The sequence below is a fragment of the Heloderma suspectum genome, chromosome 6 (assembly GCF_057233095.1).
Source record: "Heloderma suspectum isolate Gila_16-S chromosome 6, 16-S_ref, whole genome shotgun sequence".
Lineage (NCBI taxonomy): Eukaryota > Metazoa > Chordata > Lepidosauria > Squamata > Helodermatidae > Heloderma > Heloderma suspectum.
In genome coordinates, this window is record NC_139463.1 from 95,775,480 (window position 1) to 95,792,035 (window position 16,556).

At 46.0% G+C, this 16,556-nt stretch overlaps 1 protein-coding gene across 3 annotated transcripts in view; it reads left to right on the forward strand.

Annotated features, from left to right (window-relative positions):
• The first annotated feature begins 9,950 nt into the window (after window positions 1-9,950).
• The window catches only part of LOC146341921 (serine protease 27-like), a 32,913-nt gene continuing 26,307 nt past the window's right edge, over window positions 9,951-16,556 (forward strand). For 2 of the 3 annotated variants that reach the window (XM_084805252.1, XM_084805255.1), the window contains exon 1: window positions 10,029-10,053. The gene's annotated coding sequence lies outside the window, so the exon portion shown is untranslated. Of the gene's footprint in view, window positions 10,054-16,556 lie in introns of all 3 variants that reach the window. The other variant, XM_084805253.1, reaches the window with a different exon arrangement.

Consider the following 16,556-nt stretch of genomic DNA (forward strand, 5'->3'; position numbering starts at 1 on the left):
ATCTGATGTAATGACTGTGGGTGAGAATATCAATATGGGTTTGCCTTAAAGCAACACTTGATCACAGATCTGACAAAAAAATGTTCATCTTTCTTAATGGTCCAGGTTGGCCAGAGGAAATTCTCTTTAGGGAAGTTAATGATTAGGAAATGATTCAGAGATTGCTCTGGAATACTTAGGGGTTCATCACACAAGGACAGAAATCCACATCAATACTGGGGCTTTGTTCATCCGGTTTCATCGCAAGATTAGATTGGGCTCCTTTGCACAGTTGTTTCTATCTCATTATGTTCTGTTCCTTACCTTTTCACGGGGTGGCTACTTTTCTGAGAAAAGCCATTACACGCACTAGGAGTATTGCAAAATTTCCTCCCTGGTTCCTGCCCCTTTCCCTCCCCTGGCTAATTACTGGTGGTTTGGTTGTGATTGACACACAATGCAGGTGGACAGCAACCTCCACTGAACTGCCTGAACCCCGACCCTGCAGGCACCAGCCTCCGGATAGAACTGCTGGCACGCTGGCATGACGGCCATTCTGTGTTGTGGAGTAAGCAGCCAAAATCAGGAGCAAATGTCGATGCATTGCTTTTAGTCATGGCATGGCAGCAAGCCGGCATGGCGGCAAGCCGGCAGGTCAGTATGCCAACATGCCCACCACCCCTACATCACTGCCACTGTCATCATGACCGCACCCTCAACAACCCTGAACAAAGCGGGAGGGTTGCAGTATGGGAGAAGTACACAGGCAGGCCATAGCGCTCCTGCTGTGCAGGCTGAAAAAATACTGCATTTTTTCCATTTGGGGATGACTCGGGATAGGCAGGGGTGTCCTCCTATGGCTGGTTCAGGCTCACCGTTAGGTTAAACTAAGGGGCAAGGCAATAAGCAGGCAATGGCCAAAAGCACAGTGACCAGGCGAGAGGGAGAGTTCCAAAAGTGAGGTCTGAAGAGCAGCCAAGGTCCAAACACAGATAAACAGTCAGATACAATTAGGGATGGCGGAGAATTCCGCCACGGATCTCGGTGAGGCCAAATGCCCGTCCCCGAACTCCGTGGCGGAACAGCCTGCCACATCCCCCGCCACCCCGCTGATCCCCTCTGGGACGAGACTTACCTGGGGTGGATCTTCCAGGCGGCGGCTCTGGCGGCGGCAGCTGGTCTTCCATTTCCAGTCTTGTTTAAAAAAAAAAAAGACGTGATAGGCTACGTAAAGATTTACGTAGCCTATCATGGCTGGTTTAAAAAAGAAAAAACATGACGTGATAGGCTACGTAAATCTTTACGTAGCCTATCATGGCTGGGTGGGTTTAAAAAAAAAAATGCGTACGCAAATGGCGGCGGCTACGGCCACCGCCATTTGCGTTCCTTATTTTTGGCCATCTTAGTCTACGTAAATATTTACGTAGACTATGATGGCGAAAATAAAGGGGAGTGCAAATAGCGTAGCGGGCGCTATTTGCGTCCCTTTTTGATTCGCCGTTTTAGCCTACATAAAGATTTACATAGGCTAAAACGGTGAATCAAAAAGGGACGCAAATAGCACCCACTACGCTATTTGCGTTCCCCTTTATTTTCGCCGTCATAGTCTACGTAAATATTTACGTAGATTCAGATGGCCAAAAATAAGGAACGCAAATGGCGGTAGCCATAGCTGCCACCATTTGCGTACGCAGTTTTTGTGTTTTTTTTCCTCAGAGCCCTCTGCGGCTGGAAATCCGGCTGCGGACGGCTCTGGGCTGGGCTGGGCCTGGCCGGCTGCTCTGAGGAGCTGCTGCGGAGCACAGACGTCCATCGAGGATTCCGGGGGGGAGGAACGGATCGCCTCCCCCCCCGTCGAGGATTCTAGGGGGAGGGACGGAACACCTCCCCCCCACCATCAACATACTCCGTGAAAGTTAAGTCACTTTCGTACATCCCTAGATACAATACACAGTCGAAGAAGCGGAGTCAAGCAAGAGTCCAGGGCCAGTAGCACAGAGGTTCAGTTGTAAAACAAGGTCAGGAAAACAGGATACAAGGCACTCAATGCTGGCAAAAGACATGTTTCCAGCAATGGCTAGACTGATTCTGCAGGCCTATATTGCCAGAGCTTCCTGAGCCCCACCCAGGGCTCAGCTGCAATTCATTACAGGCCTTGATCCTGAGGAGTCCCTTCCTCTTGAGGAATCATTCTTTGTATTCAAACACTTTTCCTTCAAGGAGCCCTACTGGCCTGCCTCTTAAGGTGACGATGCCCTTGGGGCTAGGGGGTTGGTCTAGATGAACTTTGAGGTCTCTCCTAACTCTATGCTACTTTTGTGGTGGTGGTGATGATGGTGGTGGTAGCATAGTATGGTTGTAACCCAACAGAATGAAATCTTAGTAGATTAGTAGTATGGTTTGTGACTCAATTAATTGATTATGTAATCAGTTAAATCTATATAGATTTGTATGTGAGATAAGACCATCAGTTCTAAAGACAAGAGCTTCCTTCCTTTGTTTTTAGCTATCAATGCATGACTCAGGCACCATCATGGAAGACATTTCCTCTTCATTCTTCACTCAGACACAGTAATGGATGTATTTTCCAAGCTGGCGCTTGTTGACTACAATTTTTATGATTACTTTTATTTCCTTAAAAGAAATTAAATGACTATTAACAATTTTTCTAGCAATATTTACACCCTTGAATGGTATCCCAGTACACAAGTGGCTGGAGGGAGGGTGAGATAAAGTCAGCTTGCTTAAGGCCACTATATATGATGTTGCTGAGGTAATATTGAAACTTTACTCCAGCACCACCACGTATTCAGCATATTCAATCAGATGTCAGAGTGTTTTCCATAGGCATGTGCTATCTCCCATCGTCTTTCTCCACAGGGCAACTCCGGGGGACCCTTGGTTTGCAAACTTGAAGGAGGTTGGACCCAGGCTGGGGTGGTGAGTCGGGGAATACCGTGCGCCCGGTACAACTCCCCCAACATCTTCACTTCAGTGACTTTCTCTGCCAACTGGATCAATGAGACGATGGCTGCTAATGGTGGTAAACTGCACCACGTTTCCACTGTGACACTCCTGGAATAGCTTCTTGGCCATTAGGCTAAGATCGTGTGAGAAAAAGCTAAGAATTTTTTATTCAGTCCTTGAATTCGCTCAGATGCCAGGGTACTTGGGATGTTTTTTGCATGATTCAAATAAGATAAAAATAATCCCTTGAGAATTTGAAATGGTGTGGCTAGTAATGGTGAATAAATTCAAAACCTGGGATGCAGGATAAATGCTGAACTGTCAGTTTAATTTCTCCAATTTTGAGAGCAACTGGAACCCCCATCACTGATGTTTGGAATGGATGGTGTCAAGATGTTGTGGTGCCTGCCCTCCATCAGCCTCTCTGGCACAGAGGAGTGCTGCCGGCGTGGGGGCTCTGCTACGGCAAGCAAGAGGAAACCACTGGCAGTTCTCCTACCAGGGGAAGCTGGCTGAAAGCTGGATCCAAAGCCCCCCTGTTGCCCTGATTTGTACCCCTCACCTATAGCAGTCTGAAGCTGCAGTGGAAAAATCCCTCCCGCCCCCATTATGACCAACAGGAGGGAAATGTTTAAACACTCCACTCCAACTAGGGGGAGGGGGCACTGCCCTCACACCTTCCCTCCTGGCCAGCACAAGCTGGTCGTTCTATAAAAGCACAATCCTATGCATGTTTAGACAGAGAAAAGTCCTACAATTCCCAGCATGCTCTAGCCAACCATGCTGCATGGGGCATGCTGGGAGTTGTACGGCTTTTCCCTGTCTAAACATGCATAGGATTGCACCCTAAATGAGGCAGATCACCCTCATCAATCCCCCCAACCCAATACAGGATTGCTCTTTCATGTTGTTTCATATTCTTCAGATACAAAGAGATAGCTTTACACATAGGTTTTACATCATCCATCATTTGTTCTGTGATGTTTATAAGTGTTTTACTGCTTTTACCCTATGTATGATTATTTGTTCTTTTTTCTCTGTCTTTGAAAACTTGTTTCTCATTATATAATATAAATTTTAAAAACTGAATACCCAGAATGAGTAAAGGCTGACTAAAATGGCACAGTTGGACCAGATCCCTTTTTGGCATTGATGATTTTCTTTTATAGCTTTGGGGTAATTCCTTTATTTGGAAACTTGTAATGCAGAGGTGCAGAACCTCAGGCTTGGGGGGCAAATCTGATCCCCTGGTTTTCCCAATCCAGCCCCTATGGTTGCTCAGATGACCGCACCCCTTTCCCTTGACTACCCACCATTTTGTGTTTTCTTGGCATTTCTGCAGCATCTTCCCCCTTCTAAAAGGAATAAATGCATAGGAATACATAAATAAATACATAGGAAGTGCAATGTATATGAAACATCACTCCAAGACACAGTGAATGGCCAGCAATCATGTATCTAGTTCATAGGTTCATAGACTAAAACTAATTATAAACAGATTTTAAAATCTGAAATGTTTTGGCATAAAATGCCAGCTTCGGTCACAAATGCGGGGATGCTACTGTACCACCTATAAACTCAGCCAGAACCATTCAGGAACAGGACAAATATCAAAGGGGGGAACAAAGATTAATGATCAGTAGGGATGTACAGATCCCCTTACCTGGGGTCCGTGGGGGGGGGTCTGCAGGAGGGGGGATGCGATCTGGTCCTCCCCCCAGAATCCTCCCTGGCCGGCAGAGCCGCCGGCCGGCTCCGGCCGCTGCCAGACTTCCAACCGCGGCCAATCTGCAGACGCAGATGGCATCCGGTATAGGGGACGCCATTTGCATCCCTGCCGTTGGCCGTGATTGGCTACATAAATATTTACATAGCCAATCACAGCCAACGGCAGGGACGCAAATGGCGTCTGCTACGCCGGACGCCATTTTGTTCCGCAGCCCAGCAGCAGATGGCTGCGGAACAAAGATGGTGACCCGGACCAGCTGCCACCAGGTAGGTTCCATCCTGGGGGGATTTCGGGGGGTGGCGGGGGGGTAGTCCATCCCGCCACAGACTCTGGGGGGGCAGATTCCAAAGAATCCGGACTCATTGGAGTCCATGGCAGATTTCTCCACCATCCCTAATGATCAGCACCTTCTGACAGCTGATTCAGAATGTTGAGAGGAAATGTGAGCTGGGGTGGGGGGATATGCCGCTGATGGAAGCAGCAGCAGCATGTGCTGGGTATGGAAGAGGAAAGTTGCAGGGAGGGGACTGGCCGGTCCATTCACAAAGGGGGCTTGATAGGGGAAAGGGGTGTTGCCAAGTGAGTTTGTTGGGCTGGTGAGGTGGGACCCCATTTCAGGTCACTGAGAGTCATTGATTGGGGAGAGAGATGGCTGCTTTTTACAACTACCCATGGAGTGTTTGTGTTTAAATTCATGTGAGCCTTAGAAAGCATCACAGCGGGGTGTGGGACGGAAGCAGAAGTGTTGCTGCTGCTGCTAAATAAATCACACTTACATGCTTCCCCCACATCCCTGCAGCTTCCCCCCAGGGTGATTCACCCCAAGACTATCATCAAGCTGGACCTGGAGTGAGGGACATTTAACAACTCTGTGGGTTGGATTCAAAGAGCAGGTTAGTGGCATTTAGGTCCCAATGAAACTAATGTGAAAGGTACTACCTGAAGCCCTCTTGCTTTCCATATGAGCATGACTAATAGTGCAATCCTATACATCTTTACTCAGAAGGAGGACACACTCTTCAGTGGCACTTACTTCCAGGGAATTGTGTTTAGAATAACAGCCTAACTTTGTTCTCAGTCAACCCTATATCTATTCTAAACATCTGTATTGCTTCTAGAAAGGCGATGCCTAATGGATCCTGCCATATTTTTGGTTTGGTTTTTCTCTCTGTCCCTGAGCTTTTCTACACAAGGCTGTTAACTGCTGTATCTATTTTCACAAGAAGTGGATAGTATGAATAAGGAAGTCTCAGACACATAGCTTGACTTACATTGCAACTATGTGAGAAATGTAATTCCAAGTTACAAACATTCAAATCAGAATTCATATGGTTTATTTATTGCATTTCTTTACTGCCCAATAGCCAACGCTCTCTGGGCACTTCACAAGAATTAAAACCACAAAATACAGCATAAGATACATTATAATAATAATTTAAAAAGTTTAAAACTACAATATCAAAGTTAAAACCTAGCAGCAACATAGAGATTCAAAATGCAATAGAGATTTAAAACAACAGAACTAAAAAACGAGAATGCCTGGGAAAAGAAAAAGGTCTTGGGGCCGAAAGAGTGCCATTGCATGTTGACAGCCTGGCAGCAATGGTCTTGTGCCAAAATCAAACTAAACAGTCCTGTCCCACAGGCTTACCATTTTACAAACTCAGAGGATGGAACATGAGAGTCATTTCATTAATTAATTAATTATATTTCTATACCACCCCATAGCCAAAGCTCTCTTGGTGCGTCACAAAAATTAAAAAAACATATAAACAGATAGCGTGCACACAGACAACATATACATAAAAACAATTTTCGAACAATCAACCAAAGACAATCCAGGACCTAATTAAAAACTCATTGTATCCTGCAAAATTCCTGAGAGAACAGGGCAGTTTTAACCTGGCACCAGAAAAATAACAATGTTGGCACCAGGCGGGACTCATCGGGGAGATCATTCCATAAGGGGGCTGTGAGGACCTGAGGCCTTTTTGACCACCTCACGATCCTACTTCTAGTCACCAGGTCAGGTGCTTTGGTCAGTGTCTCTCCTCACACTGCCACTTTCAGGCTCTCACCCACAACCCTCTGTGTATTGTGATGCTTCACCACTCTCTCAATTGCTGCCACCAATAACCCTTTTAGAGCTGCTTTCTTTCTTTCTGGTAGCCCAGACCAAGCAGCCAGCTCGTGGAGGTTATTCTACGAAACCCTTCTTAATAACTAAAAAGGAAACTGTATTTTAAAATTGAAAACAAAGAAGGTTTATTTGGTACAACAGGACTGGAAATAGGAACTGGGTTGGGATGAGGAAAGGATATCAGGAATGATGATTAAAATAAGGCAACACTATAAACACTAAAATAAGGCAACACAATATAACTCTGGCTTTTAGTTCTATGTTCACACCCTCTCACACTATTTGACACACTCTCTAACCCACAGTCTATCTCACTAGATGTTCTCGCTCTTATCTCCCAAACTTATCTCAGATTTATCTAGCTGTACCCATTTACCTTCCTCCCAGACTTATCTGACTCCCAAAGTAGAAGCAATCCCACCACCTTTTTCTGCACAAGCTCTCATCCAATCACACTGCATTCCATTCTCACTCAGCCACTCCCCCTTTCTTCCACTTGCCAAACTGTCATTCTTGCCCACACTCTGCCAAACCCCCACCTCACACTCACCTGTCAATCATTCCAGATACATACTAGCCACCATACATATATACAAACCATTAGTATTTACATATTGTCCATGTGGAATCGCCACAGGAGGACACCACCAAGAAGGCCCTCTCCCTTGTTGCCACCCTCTGAGCCTCTCTTGAAGGAGGAACCTGGAGGAGGGCCTTAGATGCTGAATGTAGTGTATGGGTCAGTTCATGCTGGGGGAGGCACTCCAACAGGTATTGTGGTCCTGAGCCATGTAAGGTTTTATAAATCAAAACCAGCACCTTGAATCAGGCTTGGAAACACAGGCAGCCAGTGCAAGCGGGCCAGAATTGGTGTTATATGTTTGGACCTTCTTGTCCCTGTTTTGCACAAGCTGCAGTTCTGAACCATCTTCAAAGGCAGCCCCATGTAGAGTGCATTGCAGTAATCTAACTTGGTGGTTGCCAAAGCATAGACAACTGAAGCCAGGTTATCCCTGTCCAGATAGGGGCATAGCTGGGTCACTGACCGAAGTTGGTAGAAGGCATTCTGTGCCACTGAGGCCACCTGAGCCTCAGTTGGCAAAGATGGCTCCAGGAGGATCCCCCAAGTTACAAACCTGCTTCTTCATGGAGAGTGCAACCTTGGCCAGAACAGGTTGAACACCCTCCATCTGGTCAAGAGAACCACCCACTAATAGCATCTCAGTTTATTAGCCCTCATCCAGTCCATTGTTGCAGGCAGCCAGGCATTGATTCAGCACATCCACAGCCTCAACTGAAGAAGATGAGAAGAAGAAATAGAGCTGCATGTCATCAGCATGACAATGCACTCCGAACCTCGGGATGACCACACTCAACAGTTTCATGTAGATGTTGAATAGCATGGGGGACAAAACTGAACCCTGCAGAACCACATACTGTAGAATCCATGGGGCTGGGTCATATTCCCCAAGTACCATTTCTGAGCCGACCATCCAGTAGGAGCGAAACCACTGCAATGCAGTGCCTCCCACTCACAACTCAGACAACCGTCCCAGAAGGATACCATGGTCAATGGTATCGAAAGCTGCTGAGAAATCAATGAGAATCAACAAGGTCACATTCCCCGTCTTTCTCCCAACATAGGTCATCATACAGGGTGACCAAGGCTGTTTCTGTGCCAAAACCTGGCCTGAACCCCTACTGAAAGTGATCTAGATCATCAGTCTCATCCAAGGGTGTCTGGACCCTGTTGGCAACCACCTACTCAAGAACCTTGCCCATGAATGGAACTTTTGCCACTGGCCTAAAATTATTAAGATTTTCTGGGACTAAGGAGGGTTTCTTCAGGAGTGGTCTCACCACTGCCCTCTTCAGGCAGCCCAGGACCATCCCCTCTAGCAAGGAGGCATTAATCACCTCCCTGACCCAGCCAGCTGTTCCTTCCCTGCCAGTTCTTATAAGCCAAGAGGGGCAAGTATCTAATATGGAAGTGGTTGCCCGAACCTGTCCAAGCACCTTGTCAACATCCTCAAGTTGTACAAAATCATCCAAGAAAACTGGACAAGACTGTGCTCTGGATACCTCACCAGATTCACCTGCTGTATTACTGGAGTCTAAGTCCCAGCAGATGCAACAGATTTTATCCTGGAATGCCTAGTGGGCCTCAGTATGGATCAGCTAGTATTACAGCAGGGCTCAGATGGATCAATACTGTCCTTAGGGTCACCATGTAATAGTGAAAAGCTCCACTGTGCAGCGCAAAGAGGATTCAATAGAGGCAGCAAGATGTTTTTCTTTGCTGCCCTCACTGCCACCTTACCATAGGCACACGCGAGTGTTCAATTGCATCCACTTTTTTCTCCATCTGCACTCAAGCCATCTCCTATTTTGCTTCATTGCTCTCAGCTCTGAAGTATACCACAGAGCAGTATGAGTTCTCCTCTGAAGAGGGTGCTCCAGAGCAATTGTGTCAACCTCCTGGGTGTCATTTCTGCATTCCACAGATCAACAAGGGTTTTGACAGGAGAGCCAGCTCTATCAGCCAGAAACTTCCCCAGAACCCTCTGGAAGCTATCTGGGTCCATTAGCCTCCAGGGGCATACCATCTTAATTAGCATCCACCCCTTGCAGAGAGGAAAAGCTGCTGTAAGTCTAAACCTCAGCAGGCAATGACCTCACCATGACAAAAGGACTGATGCAAAGTCCCCCACCTTCAGATCCTCATCTCCAAGTCCAGTTGAGAAAACCAAGTCTAAAGTATGCCCCACTACATGGGTTGACATGTTGGGACAGTCCCATGGTTGTCATGGAGACCATGAAATACTGACCTGCTCCAGACAAGGTGCCATCAGCATGAATGTTGACATATCCCAGATCCAACAGTCCGGGGGACCTCAACAGCACACAACAGTTGTCAGTTTCTCCAGATTTGCAGTACAGTTGATGCTACACTTCAACTGTAAAACATCTTTGCAGAAGAATCAGATGGACTTTGGACCGTCTTCTAAGTGCTCCTTGAAAATTGAGCCTTCACAGCTTCCTACTGGGAGGAACCAGTGTGGAATTTAATTGGCTGGCTTCTTAAAAGGCTGTAAGGTGTTGGCACTGACTGGGTTGGTCACAACTCAAACAAATGGATATGGTTCCTAGCACTCCACTGAGATAAGAAGTGCTTATTAACACAGTAGGCAACTATTAACATCCAAGATCACCATACCTGGAGGAGCACAGGCAAGAGGTAAGGTAGCTTCTCAGTTTTCACTAAGAATGGTTCTGGTTCTTTGTTTTTTGTTTTCATCATAATCATTGTGGCTGACTTTGTGAGACATTTTCCAGAATCGTATGTTCTGGGAAATCACTCAGAAAAATCTTTGAAATAACATGATAAAAACCTTGAAGAGGCTTCTATGTTTATAAAGGACATCTGAGGATTAGAGGGTGGGGGGAGCCCTGCACCCAGCCTTTCTTGTTAGGTGGGGCAGCCACATTTCTAGGTGGGGCTTTTGGGGGGTGAAGGGTCATAGCGCCAGCCAATTCCCCCCCCCTTCACTGGTGGGGAGGATATGAGGATCAGACCTGAGGAAGTGAAAGGCAGTGACCTTTCCCCTCACTCCTCCACACAGAGAGCGGCTGGGTTCACTCATAATGCTAACCCACTGTGGGTTGCATTCCGGAGCGATCCATGATGGCTTAGCGTGTCATGGCGGTGGGGTTTCCCACACACACAATGGGTAAATTACTCACCCCAGTTACCTACCCTCTGCAGTGGGTACAGGGCCCCAGGGTGGCTTACCATGTCATCTGTCGGGCGACACATGGATAAATCGGTGAAAAAAGTGGTGACCATGGAGACAGCCACCTAGAGCACCAGGAACTTCCAACCACGCTCTAGGCAGCACAGCCATTCTTTAAGGTCACTGTGGCATAGCAACAGCCAGAAGCGGCCATCTCTAGCTGATTCTTGCCACGGCGGGTGCTGGGATACACAGACGCAGCAGCAGGAGGGTGGGGACTTACCTATGGAGCGGGGATGGGTAAGTAATCCAGAGCATGCCGCTTGGTTCCCGATCATGTGGGGGGGCACAGGTGACATGGTTTTCTTACCCCTCCCTGCTCCGTGGGTACGCTACCCATCCTCCACCATGACTGTCTGAATAGGGCCAGTGTGTCAACTTACATGATGAGCAACATAAAGGTCAAGTGAACAAAAAAGTGTAGCATGAACTTGAGGAATGAAATGACTGGCATATTTTTTTGGTTTAGAATGTTAAGAATACAGTGAACAAGGGGATACCAAGTGGTGTAAAACAAACAACATAGTTTCTGCTATAACTTGTTTTAACTTGTGGAGCTTGTTTTCTTAAAAAATCAGTTTTAATAATGTATCACGGCAACACCAATACAAAAAACAGATTCAGAAACAAAGTAAGAGCACATTACAATGCAACCATTGTCAAGCGTTTAGGGAGAGTGGTGCTGAGAACAATATGCAAATCATTCTTGCTGAAGTCAGTGAGATTGAGTCCTTACCTTTATAAAATATTTACTGCATAATAGACTTGAATGATGATTGAATTGTCTTCCCCTTTTTTGAGAGATCTCCAGGAATAGCAGACTCAAAAATGTGACTTTGCCTAAAGCAATTGTCCTCTTTCACCTGTGATCTGTTCCTGTGTTCTGATTCTTCACAAACTGAACTACTTTGGTGATGAGAGTAAGCTCCTGAGCTTGGCTTTCATGGTACATCTGCTAGGGATGTACGGATTGTGTTAGATCCGTTCCGTCTGTGTTTCGTGGATTGTCAGGCACCTTTAATTCCATTGTCCTCCCATCGATGGAACTGGAATTTTTTGTTTCCGAATTTGTGCAAATTTGCAGTTGCGCAGATTCGCGCGTGCAGAAATGCGCAAATTCCCCTCAAATGTGCATTTTCACATTTTTGCCTATAGGGGAAATGCACATTTTTGGCTGGGTTTTTTTTTTTTTTCTATTTTGTATATTCCCTATGACAAAATTCAGGAACGTTAGAAAATCAATCTGCAAGTCTGCAGAATCCACCCGACAGGGGAAAACCAGTCCACTGTGGAATCCATGGTGCAGATCATGAAAATCCATACTCATTTGGTTCTATTGAGGGTTCCTCCAACATCTCTAGGATCTGCTATCTCAGTTTTAGATTCCACCCAAAAAACTAACTTGCCCATACTACAAGTTTAAGGAAGGGCAGAGAGAAAATAAGTGCTTTAGGGTGCTTGCAGCCATCTGATGCAGAGCAGGAGGAATGGTGGAAGCTCCTCCCACTCTGCATTTCAGCAAGAAGGGCCTTTTTGCCTGTCTAGCTGGGGCACATTGGAGGGGGAGGGAAGGAGGCTGGGGGACCTGAGGATACAGTGTAACCCAGCCTCTCCAGTCCCCTCCACCCACTGGAACACCCCCTTTACCCCTTCTCTGTGGTTGCAAAAACAACCTCAGAGAGTCAGCTGGCATGATTCTTTCTGTCCCAGCTGTGACCTGGAGGGGGTGGGGAGTATGGATCTCCAGCTCTGAGTTCAAAGGAATCCAAATCACCTTGGATCCTAGAGTCCAAAATATCCTAGCCCCCACCCCACCCCCAGATTGCTGTCTTAGGATGTGTTTGTTAACACCTTCTTGAGGGTCCTTCCTTCTAGTCTCATTCCTGACAGTTAGATTTTCCATCCTGTTGGACAATCAAGAGAAACCTTTTAACTGGTTCCTATACAAAGCACTAACTAAGCATTTGGAAACGAATTATGGAAAGCAATTAGATTTTTTTTTTACTAGTTGCTGGGTTGATTTTTTCTGCCCAGGAACCCTGAAAAGACTGAGCTGCACACACTGGGAAAATCAAAAATTAGGCCTGAATTACAGCCCACGTGGCTGGCCAGCCAGCTAACGGTAGTGTGCACAGCAGAGTTTCTATTCCTCTAGGGCTGTTTTCATCCTTTGCCATCAAGTACTCAAGAAAAAGAAGATCTGAAGAGCCACTATGAGTGGGAATATACTGAGTGCTATGAAAGAGTAAAAGGTAACTTAGGGTAGATATTTTTTCAGATCACTTTAGGTTATTTCTTTATTTCACCCTTTAGCAATAAGCATCCAATTGTTCTCTTAGGGATGGGCGAACCCACTTGGGTTCACCCCGCGTCCTGCTTGATGGACCCCCGCCAGCTGCCTGCCCTGCTCGCACCAGGGCACAAGCTGTGGGGCAGTCCACAGGCACCCAACGAGTGGCCACCCACTTCCCCGACAAGCCAATATTGTGCGCGAAATGGCCGCTCATTGGGCAGCAGAGGCAGCAGGATGGGAGCCAAGAAGGAAGCGCCCAGAGGACTGCGGACTAGCATTGGGGGGGGGGCAAACTGACAGGAACCTGCCAAGCTTGAGCCCCCAAGTGGACACTCATGATATCCCTACCTTCTCTACACATCAAAATAACTGAAGAATAAACAAACTCTTACTTCATACTGCAGGCAAACAAACATGCTTCTTTATTGCTGGCTGGGTAGAGAACACAACTGAAATTGAAAAGCAGAGCAAAGGAAAGTCCAATGAGTGTAGTCCAACTCTAGCCCATAATGCAAAGTTCTAATATTTAACTGTTCAAGGCTCATCATGTTATAGACTGTTTTTTTCAGGATCACTTAAGTAATTATAGGGTGACTGTGATCATGAAAAATCCATTCTCTGTCAGGGAAAGTCTTAAGTTAGCATACTTTGGGGGGCTCTTCCAAATGAGGCTTTTGTTGTGCACTCACTCTTCCTTATTCACTGAATTGTTCAGGGGGTCGAATTCTTAAATTTCTCCTGTACTTAAAACAAGCTGTCATTCTTTAAATGGAGGCTGTCATTGTCTGTCATGTCACAAATTAAAAAGACAATTTCCCCCCCCCAAAATAAATTGAGGGGGAGCACAGCTCTAGGGAGAGCAGCGCACCCATTTGCCCCACCCTGGCTACAGGTCTGGGGGTGAACCTGTTTCTTTATTTCTAGACATAGGATTTGCTGTTGGTCAAATATTTTAAATATGGTCAAATATTTGCTGTTGGTCAAATATGGTCAAATATTTTACCAGTTCTTTTACATTTGGACTGGCTTCCAATTAATTTCCCAGCACAATTCAAAGTACTGGTTATATTGTATTCTATTTTCCATTAGAGTGCCAATACTCAGCCATCCAAAGGTCTCCTGTTCCCTCAAACTATTCCATCCATTCTTCCTCACTGTTCCTTATTCCTGGAAGTGCCTCTCAAAATGCCTCTAAGAGACCACCTCCCCTGATTCATTCAAATCCCTCCTCAAAACTCATCTTTTCTGTGAAGCATTTGGAACACACCATTATTGGACCCAATACCCTATTGTTGTTGTTGTTGTTGTTCAGTCGTTAAGTTGTGTCCGACTGTTCTTGACCCCATGGACCATAGCACGCCAGGCCTTCCTGTCCTCCGCTCTCTCACGGAGTGTGCTCAAGTTCATATTCATTGCATCGGTGATGCTATCTAGCCATCTCATCCTCTGCCGTCCCCTTCTCCTGATGTCTCTGCTTCTTACTATGCTGTCTAGGTTTGCCATAGCTTTCCTCCCAAGGAGCAAGCGTCTTTTAATTTCATGGCTACAGTCACCGTCTGCGGTGATCTTGGAACCCAAGAAAATAAAATCTGTCACTGTGTTGCACAAAATGCTAGTTTCGCCCCCTGGAGGCTAGTCCAATTTGCCCCAAAGAGGAGAGTCAACTTCAGGCTGGGTCCAACTCGATTTTATTGTTTGCAAACAGTTCGACAAAGGAGCTCACGCTCAAAAGCAGAGTCGACCCTGGGCAACCCCGCGTTACAGTTTTATCACCTCAGCTTGCATTCCTCAGCCAGCCTGTCACTTTGATTGGTTGCCAGCAGTTTGCTTGGCAACCTTATCTTAGGGTTACTGTCTGCTCATTCCAGGCATGCGCAGCTCTTACAATACTACGTGCTGCTTAAGACACATACAATGGCTTTTAGGTTACATTTTTACTACAATTCCCCCCTCAAAAGGCTTTTCTCAAATTTATACTCTCTTTGGTCCCGCGGTGGACTATGCACTTAAAGGCGCAAACTATTATCGCTGTGGCATTGACGGTTTTCTCTAAACAGCAAGTGAGGCCTAGGACGCCTTTGTTCTAGCTACTAGAATGTTGACAACAAAAACACAGTTTTTTTGAACTTTTGGAACTCAGTTTTGTTCCGTTCATCAGGAACCCTTGAAACGAGAGTGCCTTCTTTCTGTAGTCCTACTTGGGTCCTTTCAGGGGTTCATTATTCTAACGATGACCTTCAGGTGGGTCAGCTTCCGGTGTGACCCTCTCTGGTGCAGGTGATGCCTTTATTCAGTGTGATGAATCCACTTCTTTTCTTTGGCGACTTTCATAGCAATGGGAGTGGTAAGTAGGATCTGAAACAGACCCTTCTGCTTCTTGGTAGGTGGTTCATCTTTCTAGGACTGGATTAGCACCCAATCGCTGGGATTGAGATTATGCACTGGAGTATCTAAAGGCCAGGATTGGTGCGGTGTCGCAAACCTGTGAAAACAAAACAGACTGCAAGGCAGTAACACAATCTTGAATCTTAAAACTCTTACTTCTAAATTTACATTTAAGCTGTCAGCCATAGGTAATATCCGGGGTGGGCGCTTATGGAACGTTTAAAGGGTGTCAATTTAATACTTCCCTTGGGGGTGCACCGTACTCGAGTCAAGGTGATTGGCAAGGCCTGTGGCCTTTCAACTTAATCTTTAAACAAATTCTAATGAGCATTGTCTTTAAGGTGCGGTTCATCTTCTCAACTTGACTTATAGATTGAGGTTTCTAAGGGGGGTGTAGCTTCTAGTTAGTTTGTTATGCCTGGGCCACTACTTGCATCACTTGTCCAACAAAATGGGGCCCCTGATTTGATTCACTCTCTTTAGGTAACAAGAGCTTAGGGATTACTTTTTAACAGGATCTTGGCTACTGTCTGTGCAGTGCAGTCAATTGCTTTTATCATTACTAGCAGGTACCGATAGCCATGAGTCTGGGGCAACTCTGAAAAGTCAATTTGAAATCTCTGAAAAGGATAGTAAGCGCATGGGCGACTTCTCATTTGAGCTGGGGGCTCAAACATCTTTGAATCATTTTTGAGGCACAAAGGGCAGTCAGCCACTGTTCTCAGGTCTTGGTCTAACCTGAAGGAGGTGCTATCTGCCTCGGGCGCACCCAAAATCAGGGTGTTAAAGGGGGATGATCCCTTTATTAGCTAACCATAATTTTTGAACTTCTCAATGAGCACTTCAAGCCTGCACAGGTGGCTTTTTTCTGAGGATACTGCCTTACGCACACAGGGCTCTCCCTTTTTAAAGAAGATTTTAACTGGTGTTATGCATTTGCTCGGGCAGGGGTTCTGTCTGCCCACACACATGGTTTAACATTCTCTGAAATCTCAGTCTCTTTGGCCTCTGACACAATCTCGATTGCTGGAAGGGCTATCTGCTAATTTGAGCCCTGCATTGCTGGCAGCTGTACTACAATCTGATTATCAGGGAAGAAGATTTTAGCGTGCAGTTTTGTTAACAAGTCCCGCTCCAAGAGGGCAACCAGGTATGCAGATGAAACTACAAAGGCATGTTCCAGTATGTTATTTCCAATCTTTGTGAGGAAGGGCTTACAAATGGGCAATTTAGTTTTTTTTTCCCTTTAATTCTTTTTACAGTTACATG